General features: G+C 34.6%; 1 protein-coding gene across 1 annotated transcript in view; it reads left to right on the top strand.

The window, feature by feature from the left end:
* BNC2 (basonuclin zinc finger protein 2) overlaps window positions 1-12,672 on the top strand; it is a 232,069-nt gene that overhangs the window by 69,573 nt on the left and 149,824 nt on the right. The gene's annotated exons all lie outside the window — the stretch shown is intronic.

Below are 12,672 nucleotides of genomic sequence, written 5' to 3'. Positions count from 1 at the left end.
GAGAGTAATATGGAGAATTTCAGAAAATGGCCTTCATAATATGCAGGCATACAGGAGACTTAGTTTAGGTAGCTACCTTCTGAGGTTCCACATTTCTTCCAGAGTAATATAAGTAACAATTAATTCTTGGTACTTTTTTAACGCTTCTGTGCATTTGAGGATTAGACCGTTCAGTATTGAACAAAATAATTTTAGGAGGTACTGTAAAGGGAACAGCCTCATACATCTGTAAGTGATTTACCTGCTCTCCTTTCATGTACTGCCACAGATTGGTGGAACTGTAGGGTGCTGGATATGAAAACTATCCCACCCCATTTTAATTGTGAGTTTGACATCAGTGCATATCTGCTTTCCTGTGCTGTTTCTGTGGAACTTCTGCATTACAATATGAGAAGAAAATACTTTACAACAGCAGATATGAATGTAAGCTTACAAAAGTGGCTAGGAGAGACTGAAGCAAGGACACAAAGCCTGTGATGGTTTCTCCTCTTATGCATTGAGTTCACATTAAGATTTTCATGTTTCTCTTCCCTAACAACTAATCTCAGCTTCTGCAAAAACAGTGCAATTCAGAACTCCATAAAAGAACAATACATTTACCCCATTTTAATGAGTATGTAGAAACTGGAACATAATAAATACTAATTTATTGGCTTGAAAAAATTATGTTACAGTGGAGTGACTAAGTACAAGAATAGATTTAAATCTGCAGCTTTGACATTTTGTTAAAATATAGCGATCTAATGTAACAAACCATTGTGCTGACTGAAAGGGGAGATCATAACTATAGTTTCCCATTCTGTAATGTTCAGTAAATTTTAAATTATCTCCTATACTAGTTTTACATCTCTCACTAGGGAGATAACTACTCACTGTTGCCCCTTTGCAATTTTTAAAAATTGACCAAATTTGACATTTTGAACAGAAGTAGATAGATGTCTGTATCTTCTGTTTCAGAAGATTATGTATACAGAACACATTATTTCCATCTATCTTGAGTATTAGACTTTATTTTATGGTAACCACTTGATGACATACTATTCATCAAAACAGGTTTATATTCATGGCTTTTTACATCCCTGACTATTCTAGACTCTCCTGGATTTTTCCTTTATACTGTATGTAAGTTTAAAATGAATTGGAATGCATGCCAAATTAAGAATTTAGGTTTTAACTATACTTTCTTCAGTAATTAACATGCTAATCTGAAAAGAATCAATAATCAACAGCACAGTTTTGGCCATCTCTTTGGTTTTCATCACCTTGAAATCATTAATGAACTCTGTATGTTTGACATCTGTGTGCAGAAGTCAATGAGCCAAGCAGTGAGCTTTTGTTCTGGTTTTGACATTAGTAATTAGTAGCAGAACACTGAAATTAGAAGTTTAAAAAGTATGAACATACTTAAATTTTGTGCCAGTAGTAACAGACTCACACAATAACAGTGAGAATTCTGCCAGTTGTTCTGTAATAAATAGATCTGGCCCAAACTGTACATAATTATCTGTGAAAACAACACGATTTTATTCAGAATTTTCTGATAGCTACACAAGGAAAAATATGACTGTTTATTGATATATTCTCTGTGAATAGAAACTCGCAAGGTTCTTCAAGAATTCATATTGCTATCTGAAAAATAAGTAATCACTATCGTGATTACACCTGGTTTTATGAAGCAGAATCAGTCATGAGGTTTTCATTTGGAAATTAAATAGTTTTTGAGACATTTGCCCAAACTGTCCATGTAAACTGCCCCTGCTAAGTAGATTTCTGAGTACTTGTATCTGAGTACCAGGAATCTCAGCATATTATGAATAGCTGGATTCGAAGCACCAGTAAAACAGGAACCAAAAATTTGTGAAGTGTTGAATGAGAAATTCATCAAAATTTCACAGGATACTTGATTTAATTAACTCAACTGAAGAATTTAGAGCTGCTTTAGGTAGAGGTAATTTGTAGATGTTTATATGGTGTGAGGATACTTGTTATATTATAATTATAAACCCATTGCAATGCTGTTTATAGATCTTTTCATCACCTGTGTATAAAAGAAATTTGTCTAGTAAAAGGATCTATAAGAATTAGTACCATTTGGTTTCTGGCTGTTCTCTCTCACTGATTTCTGAGTTTTCTAAATCTATGGAAGTTGAACTTTCTTAATGGGACTTACTTCCAATTTCCATTTTGTATTCCTCAGATCTGTAAATTGTGTTTGTCTTTGCAGCATTTTCAAGATTTGAGTGATGCATGCTGTCTTATTTTAATTTGTTTATATAATACTTTATCCTGTTTATGAGATTTCTCATTTAAGAAAATGTATTCTTCTATAAGAAATTTTGAAAATTGCCCTTAAAGAGTAATTACATTGTTCTCAAGCTGTCAGCTTCAAACTTCAAGTTTTCTTGCTATGCCTCCCTACGCTTCTACAATAAATGCTGCTATTGGTATTTACCAGTTCGCTTCTGCCTTGTTGGAGTGCAGATTTCTTAATGGCCCTTGAAACATGAGGCTGATGACAAAGCTGTGTTTGGGAAAGCTATTAGTCTTTGATAAATAAAAGTCATGTCAGAAGACAGGTTTTGAGTAGTACCTGGATTCTATACCCACCAGGTATTGTCTAGTAGCTCATTAGGTTTGTGGAACACCTCAGTCTTCAGGAAGTGGCCAAATAACTCTGGTTGTCCCAAACTTTGGAGAACACGTCCAAGTATTCTGGGCATATGATGGCAGGTAACTGTTCACTCTGATTTAACTGAAATTCTGCTTTTGATGAATCAGTTGGTCTGGAGAGAAATACTGTCTCTGGCATTATAAACTACGAAGTACTGTAGTATTTGGGCAACTGAAAGTCAGCTTTGTTCTCATAAACATCACCACCCTATCTGCATGTAGGAGAAGTGCTGTTCATGTCAGTGTTGGCTGTCATTTATACTTCAAAACCTTCCCCTTTATATTGAAGTTTCTGTGTCCAGGCAGTGTGAAATAAACCCCACCATTCAAAAAAATATTGTATAAGTATACAGTGGTTTGAATGTACTATATACATTCAAAAAAAATTCTATAAGTATATAGTGGTTATTAATCCTTGTTGGTCAGTTATTAATCCTTCTTGGTCAGAAAAGTAGGCATAAAAATATCCCTATTTCTGAAGTCTGTGAAAGTGAGGCAGCTGGGAATTCTTGACTTACCAGAAATCTTAGAGAGTCCACAAATTTGGAATTGGAACAGGAATTCCTGGCTCTCCCTCATGTTCTCAGGCAAATAGATTGCATCTCACTGAGAAGTGTGCGAAAGCTGATAACATTATAGTCCAACTGATAACTCTCTAGGGAGAGGGAAAGCTCTGCCTTGAAGTTCACCAGATGTTTGGAAGTTTACATTGTATGTGAACTATGAAAAATTGTGTCCTTAATACAAGCTTTCTGAGTTGTATGGAACGATGTTATAGGTATGAATTATGATATAGGTATTTCTACACAGAAAGACTAAGTTAAAGATTTTAGCAATGTTGTAATTTTCTATGAAATTAATTCTGGTTTTCTAAGTTTTCATCTTAGTTGATAAGCCCTACCTTATAATAGCATTTCTTTTTTAAATTTCCTTTTAACATTTGTTTTTCTTAGTTCATGGTTTTCATTAGAGTTCTCTGACTAGCTTATTAAGGTAAAATCTTTAAGCTTTTTTCTTATATCTTAAAGATTTAAATAAAGAACAGAGGAATGGGGTAGGCCTGGTCTTGCTGTAATAGTTTTTTATTTTTCTGGAAGTGCTTTTGTTAGAACTTGCTTTTTCTTCCAGCTAACTGATATATTAAACACTTTATAAACTTGAGAGTTTAATCTGGGCGCAGCAAAAGAATACAATTGCCATGAACTTCAAAAGGATCAGAATTCCAGCCTAAAATTTTACAGACCTGATAGAAAAATTATCTCTTTTGCCCTTAGCCTAGTAGGGAAATCTAAGTATGCTTGAAATATGCAAGAAGGCATTTATGCCTATCATTATTATATTATTATCCTCCATGTTTTCTGCTTAATGTATACCTTATATCATATCAAATGAAATGTAGAAGGTGCCATAATTTTTAAACAATGATACTTAAATGTTACAGAGGTAAACAAAGTTATGATAAAATGTTGGACCACTTTTGTGATTGTATTTATTTGTGACCTGTTGGTTAATTAATTTTATATGATAGGAACTGAAGTAAAGAGACTTATCATAAGGTAAACAATTAAATGTCATTAATAACTTAGATAAATAATGATGTTCATGCAGTGAATTGTTGTTATCAGGCTACATTTGAAAAATCTTTTAGATGAGGATAATTTAGCGCACTAAATTCCAAAGAGGCCAGTCATCTTGTTACCACTATGGCATGGGATAAAATTAATCCCTTTTTAACTGCAGTGTGAATATTCAAATCACTTGTTTCAAGAGCTAAGTATCTTATTAAATCACAGGAGTTGCACAGCCAGAGAGCAGCAAGAAAGAGCCCGCCTGTGTGAGAGCAGGGCAGTGTGTTCATTATTAAACACTGGTTGCTGTTAAAATATGGCTTCCACATGGAGCAGACTACATGTAATTTATGTAAACCACATTGGTAATAGTTTTTATCAAGTGGTGCTAAACATGAGCTAAATCCAGCATAACTGTTTATGTAGACTGTGTGTAAGTAAATTGTGGTATTACTAGGGCTGGTGAGATATTTCAGGAAAATATTTCCTTTGCTGGCCCTATTATATACTAACACAACTCCCATCTGCAGCAATGCCTGCTTTGAATAAGATGATTTTGGAGCTTAGACAGGAAGTGAAAGAAACTGATTTGTAATAAACCATCAATAGCACTGACCTAAAATATAAAATGTCTGTTATCTGCCTTCTCTGCACAGGCACCCATATGTTTTACTCTTCCTTTTGAAAAGGTGAAATAAGATTTTTGGTTAGAACTAAAGACATGGTAAAAGTTATTTACTCCGAATTATAATGAGATGCCTAATAGGGGTGCCTATAAAGAAAAACCGGAAGGGTTTTTCTGGGGGCAAGGTATGCTTTTTAAAACATTATAAAGGGCAAGAAATTAGGAAAGTACAGAAGATGTTTATATATACTTTTGCTCTGGGAGAGAATTTTGGCCAATATATGATATTGTCCAAATATTCTAATTTAGGAATATTCTAACTAGGGAATATTCTTACTTAGGTTTAAAACTGTGCAAGAACACAGCATGAAATGTAAATAATATTCCATTCTAAGGGGGTAAAAACTTTAGTATCAGCCCAGACAATGTTTTATATGTTCATTCTTTACTTGGAAAGCAGTAAGCAGGATTAGTTTGTAAGCAGGTAAGACTAATTTAAAGATGAAGTCTGTTTAAAAGGTAATGAAACACTGGTTAGATGACAGTGTTTGATGGTTTGAACTGCAAGCTCCTGGCCTCTGATTCTGCCATCTCTTTATGGACAAGTGTTCCAAAACCCATGTTTATTTTTCTTGCTGTAGATTGCAATTCTTAAAAAGTTAAGTAAAAAATTCTGTATTGGTAAAATTTTAAAACTAAGAAAAAGCAAAACCAAAATAAAATAATTTCTAGGAAAACTCAACCAGAAAAAAAAATGGAGCGAGCTGCTGAGAGGTATCCCAGCTTTTAGAACAGACTTGGACCATGGAACCTCCACAGTTTCCCTTCAATCTAAATTAGACTATGATTTTAAAAATACCCAAACAACCATTGAAAAAAAAATACCAAAAACCCAAACCAAAATAAACAGAAAAAAAAACCTCCTCCCAAAACTAATGGTGTATATATGTTACCTAGTTGTGTCCTTGGTCGAAAGTACACATTTCTTCCTCAAAACTTGTATTTACATAAATATAGTTAGGAAAAAAAATCTAAGGGTTATTGCCTTTTTTTTTTTTTTCATTTAACTGTGAAGGAGCAATCAAAGTATATACATAGGAACATTAAAAAAATCAAAACTGTAGATTCATAGCATTCTATGACTGCTGTTTACATGCCTCATTTTGAACTGCCCATTCTGTTGCCTTACTGACATGTCCAAAGCACTGAATGTCTGGGTCATGTTGAAGAAGAGATAGCCTCAAAGCATTCTCTACTGCCTTGGATTCTTACTCCTCTGGGAGAGAAGAATAATTATTTCCAAAGAAACTCAAGGTAGACCTGAAGGTAGATTAGTTGGTGATTTTGATATGAATCTGCCCCTCAGAGAAGCAATGAATAGTACTGTTGTTTCCAAATCTACAATGATTACAATTATTTTTCTTAGAAGAAATAATATTATTTTCTTATATTGAATATTATCTAAGTACCAAAGACAGTTACCACATTTTTATAATCATTACTCTTGATTATACTCTGGCTTAGTCAAACTGGTAAATTGTACTATAAATTCATTCCTTCCCTTCAGATTATAAAAAGTGCATTAATGATCTGCAATTTGTATAAATCATGCAATTGCTGGGAAAAAAAATACAAACTGTAGTTTTCACTTCAAAGAGTCTGACCATCTGTGGAAATCACAGGATGAATTTTGCAAGTGGCTAAGTCACATGATATTGTATTTGAATCATAGTTGATTGGATTAATGATTCAAAACTTTTTGTCGAGAAAAATATTTGGTTCTTCAGTTTAATTCTTCTCAGAAATTCCTCTCCTGTTTTTTTAAGCATCTGAATGTTGAAAAGTGAATTTATAAGGAACCATTAACTGAAGTAGGACAAAGAGATTCAGATTTTTGTTCAGGGAAGTGCACATTTTCCCTTTCTCAGGAAATTATATTGAGGTGAGTTGGAATATAAGGTACTGCACATTGTACTGTAATTTTTTGAATAATTTTATATTCATTTTAATTTCCATAAAATGTAAATTTCAGGAAAAAAAGGAAGTAAAAATATTAACTGAAAAGGTGAATAATATGTTTAGACAGTTCTTATTGTAGTAAAATGTAGTAGGAAATTAGAATCAGCTGTATCATTGTACATGAAATTATAAGACATGGTACAAAAGGAATTCCTCCTGTGTTGATGCTGGATATCGCTAATTGTCTTCTCCCAGCTCTTCCTTTGTTGCTTGACTGATTTTGTTTTCTTTTGAATTTTGAAAAAATGGAGGAGTGTAATTTTTGTACTCACAGAAAAATTGTTTGCATTAGAAGATAATGTAAATAGTGGAGCTAATTCAGTGATAGCTGCTTATTATTGTTATGACTATTCTTTGGACTCTCCAAATAACTGCTGAAGACCTTTCCCATTGTAAGAGGAAATATATTTTATTAGTTTTTAATTTGAGGTAAACCAGTAAAACATTAAAACAAAACCACCTTCTGCCCTAGAGTTAAAAAAAGGGTGATTTTTAAATGTGTAAAGAGCTCAAGTTTGTTATTTCCTTTTAGCTTATGTTTACTAAAAGGATTCACAATTGATTGCTGTTGTTGCAGAGCTGATGTTACGCTAATACCCAAGTTATCTTACAGAATTTTTATATTTTTTTCATAATCTGCTATACCTATCCCACCCAAAACCACCCCTTAGTATCCGGTGCAGCTCTTTGAAGGGCACAGGTCTGAGCTGTCTTCAGTCTATCTTATCAAGAAAAGAGATGGAGATGAATTTCAGTATTCTTTGATCACTCTTCCCCATTCCACTGCTGGTGAGAGCTTCAGCTGTAAAGTAAGAACAGCTTCAGGATTATATTTGGTATAGGAAACTTGACTACAAATAGATTCACAAGCTGATCCACGTATATCAGAAAGGACTGAATACAAATACCATTAAGGGGATTTATTTACCCTCTGAAAATGGAATAAGTTCATGCTTCCTTGTTGAATACATGGCTCATCTAGGAATGAACAATCTGAACAGTTCTTAAAATCATGAAGTTGTTTAATATATCAAAGCTGACTTGAATAATTTTTCATCACTTCTTACTACTATGAGTTGAAATTCTTTTTAGCCGTTTAGCTCCCTGATTGCTGCAGCAGTTCTGTATAATTTGACTTGAAGTGCATGCATGTATGTCAGCATGACATCACAGGTGCATTCTATAGGGAGAGATCATAGTCCGTGTATTTGTATGTACTTCAAATATGTATAAGTATATATATTTTTATTATATTTATACTCTAAAATATGTATATGTATTTATAAACTTAAAATAGTTTTCCTACAAAGTATGTGTATACAAAATATATAATGTCATACTACATTGAAGTGTTGTTTGCTCTTGATAGGGAGTCTCTGAATAGCTCACTTAATGACTTTACTGCTTGGGGAAATGTGACCATCCCCAGTGTGGAACAAAAGCCTGAAAGCTGCTAAACATGTTCACAGTGCTTGTGTGCACATGCAGGCTCTGTACAAAAACCAGTCACCACATGTAGACAGACTGCTGTGGATTTTGGCCTTTCTTACCTGCTTCCCAATATATATTAACGGGGGGATGTCTCTGTCTGCTGGAAAATGCTGTGATAGATATGTGATGTACTGATTGCAGTGTTCTCAGAAGTGCATCACAAGACAATTACTTAAATCTAAATTGTTTCAAACATCCTGAAAAAGTTGTGGTTAATGTAAAATCTATTCCTGTAGAAAATGTCACCTTTTGTTGTATGGATATCATCTAAAATGCATACCTCTCTGAGCTGCAAGATAAAGAAATACCAGTCCTCCACAAGATGCTTGAAATTTTAAAGACTTTATATCATGCATTTCTGCAGGGATGGAAGCATGAACTGGGTTTTTGTGAGAAGTGATAGGGCAGAAACAGGCTTCCCAATGTGATGTTCAGTACTTGCTTTTAATCCTGGGCTTGGAACACTAGACTTGCATTTTATAGCATTTTTAATTCTTATGTAAAGAAAAGTTACTCTAAGCCAATTGTTTTGGTTTTTTCGTTTGTTGGGATTTTTTTTTTTCTTTTAATTTCTTAAATTTTTCTCCTCTCTCAGTCAGGTACAGTAAGTTTATACTAATTTTCTTACCTGGGCTTTGGCATAGAAGAATCAAAAATTTTTCTCTGTCAAAACTTGTTAAAAATCTCTGGAACACTGCTGGAAAGTATTCAGTAAAATATGTAGCATTCAGAGCACATAAAGTAGTGTGGTGGATATAGCTTTTACTGGTTTTCCTGTTGGGGTGATGTATGCAATTAGAGATTAATGAAATAATTTGTGACTTTTGTGACATTCCCAGATTTAATCTGATAAAATCTGAAGATCTCAAGCAGCATTCTTCCCCAGATCCCTCTACTTTTGTGCAGAGAACTCTGTGCTTTTAAGTACAAACACAAGTTTGTGGACATCCTGTGTTTTAACTATACATGTGTCTTTTTGTGCTTTAAGCTGTAGAACAAGCAGAGCAGACGGGTAGATGCATACTCTGTCTCTTTAAATTTCCTGACTCGGGCTGGTTTGACAAAGACCTCCTTATCGTTTTCTTGAAATGCAGTTTCCTGAATCAGCGGATTTTTCCCCCCCCTCCTTGAAACTTCTGAAACTCTGAACTCTGTCAAAACAACATGGCTGGCAAGTTTTAGGGACAGAACAGAGACATAGACAGAGACAAAGAAGCCCCTGAGAAGGCAGACGGACTTAAATTGCTTGTGGTTTTTCAGTACAGCTGGTTTCAGATGTGTCGGCCTTGTTCTGCACTGGTTCCACTGCCAAAGCAAGACTGTCACAGCTGGTAGTACTTACTGCACTTGCGGGAAAGTATGTGATTCATTAGTTGGAACCGTATGTTTTTCACCAGTTCTGGTCATGTTTTTGTTAGGATGTGGTAAAAGCATAAGCAGGGGGTGAAGGGACAATGGAAATATGTGACTTGTTAAAGATTGGCCCCAACCAGTTATTAGCTAAATTGTATGCTGTAATAAAAAAAAATAAAATAAAAAAAAAAAAAAAACCCCAACCAACACACCCAAAAAAACCCCCGAAAAATCCACCAAAAACCCACCAAAATCAAAATAAAACAGAAAAAAAACAACAGCAAAAAACCCAAAACAACAAAACCCCCCCAAACTCACACTAAACCCAAAAAACCCCAAACAACAAAAACCTGTTGCTCTTATGTCTTATGACAAATGACTTCATTTTTTACTGAAGGTCACTTAGTCATATGTAGTAAAGAGAAAAAAGAATTGTCACCATCAGATTATTTTTCCCATCTTTTCTGTGGAGTACCACAAAGTTTTTAAATGAAAACAGTAGTACAGGATGAAGACATGCAAGCAAAAACCACTCATTTAGTAGAAAAAATGCAGACTAACAAGCCAAGAATTTTATATTTTTTGAGAGGAGGTAGCTGATTCTACTGATAAAATACAACTGTGGCATGAAGGTTTTGTGGGAAGTTTGGTGTAATGAACTATTTGGTGAAAGGAGAGCTCTAAGTTGCTGCTGCTGTGCCCACAAATTATAAAACAGACCAGAATTGTAGGTGACAATTAATAAGCTCTTTTGTTTTTTATTTTCTTTTTTTCCTGAGGTACCATCTTATGCTATTTTTGACTGCTGGAGAGAGGTTTTGTACTGATGTTTATTTTATAGCTGTTTGAATCTAAACATAACTGATTAAAGAAGAAAAAAAAGATGGTTGCGGGAAACACAGTTTATTTGAAACAAACATTATTATATCATCAAGCTGTTAATACAGCTCCCGCCACATTCACTGCACCAATTACATGAAGACTTCAATTCCATGTGTTTTGGAAAATGCTTTCACACTTCCCCCCCCCCCCCCCCCCCCCCATTCCATTTTCCCTCCCAGCCTCTTTATACATGTACACAACCACTGGACTTTATAGAACTAGAACCAGATCTGTCTCTGATAATTAGCTCAGCTGGCTGCAGCATAAATAAAGAAATGCACTCAGGGGCTGTAGTCTGTGACATGGTTTAACAGAGGTTTAAACATGGTTTAACAGAGCATAAAAAGGTGCATCTGTTAACATGTCTGAATTTAGTCACCTTACTGTCACCCACAGAAAGATACCACCTCTAAAATCTGCCAATGCTATTTTGCAAATAAGAGGCCTCTGTTGTATTAAATTAACCAGACTGTGAACGTGCAAAGTGCTGCCTCTTAAAAATCATGCTGTCTTGGCTTACAGTGGTGTTGCAATGAGTCCCTCCAGTATCTATTAGGATGACCTGTGGCACTGAATACTTCAACACTCTTCTGGCTAGTATTGTTGACCTTTGTCAGCTTGATAAAAAAGCAGAGCCTAGAAATGTGCTTGTCATTTCTAGTGAACCAGGAGGCTGGAAAGTGTGTGGAAGGGGAGGGGGCTGCAGGGAAGCACAGAGACGCCAACAGCCTGTTTTTGCTTAAATTAGGATGCTGAATCCAGGACAAAATTGCAGTCTGCTTCCCTTCTTCTCCCCAGCAGCCCCATGTCTCTCACCCCTTTCTTCCCCTGACTGTTGCTACTTGATTTGAGGTCTGAAATAATGAGGAATGTCTGCGTGATCAAAGTTACTGTCTGCCTCCTGATCTCCAAAGAAGCCCTGCTATATGTATTTGGTAGGCGACAAACAGCTTGTTGTAATGTATTTGAAGGTAATACAATCACACTTTTGTTATGTTCTTTGAACATTTACTTGCTTTATAGTTAAGTAATCCTAATTAAAAAAAAAAAAAAAACAAACTATTTAGGTTTTGCTTTTATTTAGCTGTATAAAATTTTTCAAATTATTTGCAGAGAAAATATAACTTCAAAAGGGGATACAGCCAAGCATACTTCACTGAACTGATAAGTTCTTAATTTCACAGACATGTAATTCCTTTGAAAATGTTAGGATCTAGTTAGTTTTGTCCAGATACTTTACAAGATAACAGGGTATCTGTTTTCAGTACACATTTGTGCTATACATACTATTATTTCCACAACATGATAACATGATAATTTTATTAATTTATATATTAGTATGAGTTTTTAATATATATATATATGTATATATATATTCAAAAAAAGTATTCTTCAGATGGTCTAACTGTCTTATCCATTAGAAAGTGATGTAATGCTAGTGGGATCTAGTCCCACACAGCTTGAATCAAAATTTATTCCACTTGGCAGTAACAAAATGTGAATGACCAGGAGGGGTGATGCATTCTCTACTGTATTTTGAAGTTGTTACACTGGAAATATCCCACCCAGTTGTGCTTGGCCTTTTATTCCTGACATAGGGCCACACCTGCATTCCTGCTGTCCAGACCCATCTTTGTTTTTGCCAACTATCTTTACCAAGGAATATCTCCATGGAAAAAAACCTAAAAATCTGAAAAATACCCCAGAAAACCCACACATTATTATTTACCTTATTGATTGTAGAGAGAGATTGGGGAGGGAATGAAGTTGCTATCAAGAGAGATGATAGTACCTCAAAATCCCTTATCTGAGTGCTGTGAAGTTATAAATAAGCCAACTGTAAAGCAGAAGGAAAAAAGTCACTAAATTGTCTTCAGTTATCTTGATTTTTTTTCCCCAGTTATGACTTTCCCTCTTCTTTTCTTTTTTTTTTCTTTTATTTTTTATCCCCTCTTTTTAATCTCAAGGGAATTTTGAGAGAAGCAAACCTAAATGAAAAAAAAAAAAAAAAGCTGAGGTTTATGTAAGAAGAAATTAAGGTTAATGATCATTGGCTCGTTTTCC

The sequence above is a fragment of the Lonchura striata genome, chromosome Z, assembly GCF_046129695.1.
Source record: "Lonchura striata isolate bLonStr1 chromosome Z, bLonStr1.mat, whole genome shotgun sequence".
In the NCBI taxonomy this organism is placed as follows: domain Eukaryota; kingdom Metazoa; phylum Chordata; class Aves; order Passeriformes; family Estrildidae; genus Lonchura; species Lonchura striata.
The sequence above is the reverse complement of the archived record's forward strand: the minus strand, read 5'-3'. Positions and strand labels throughout refer to the sequence as shown.